This window comes from Sinocyclocheilus anshuiensis, unplaced genomic scaffold (genome assembly GCF_001515605.1).
Source record: "Sinocyclocheilus anshuiensis isolate Anshui unplaced genomic scaffold, SAMN03320099.WGS_v1.1 scaffold3306, whole genome shotgun sequence".
Classification (NCBI taxonomy): Eukaryota; Metazoa; Chordata; class Actinopteri; order Cypriniformes; family Cyprinidae; genus Sinocyclocheilus; species Sinocyclocheilus anshuiensis.
The window spans coordinates 114,075-114,433 of NW_015538396.1; the positions used below are offsets into that span (position 1 = coordinate 114,075).

Sequence of the window (359 nt, forward strand, 5' to 3'; positions counted from 1 at the left end):
TATATATATATGTATATATATATATTTATGATTATTAAAATAATCGAGTAATGTTTAATAATAATAAATTATGTTTTTGAAAGAAGTGTCTCCTGCTCACCAGTTTAGTACAAATACAGTAACAACAGTAATATTGTGAAATATTACTACCATTTTTTTTTAATAGTAATACTATTCAATTTATTTAAATCTTGAAATTTAAGATTTTATATTATATATTTATATTATTTTATATTACACAATTTTTTTTAATATTTATTATATTACATATTTCATCCTAATATGCTGGTGCTTAATTATTATCAAATACTTTTAATGGTTCTTATTATCAATGTTGAAAACAGTCGTGCTGCACAATA

The 359-nt window shown here is 18.7% G+C and overlaps 1 protein-coding gene across 2 annotated transcripts in view; it reads right to left on the reverse strand.

Annotated features, from left to right (window-relative positions):
- nop9 (NOP9 nucleolar protein) overlaps window positions 1-359 on the reverse strand; it is a 16,446-nt gene that overhangs the window by 13,365 nt on the left and 2,722 nt on the right. The window lies entirely within an intron of this gene.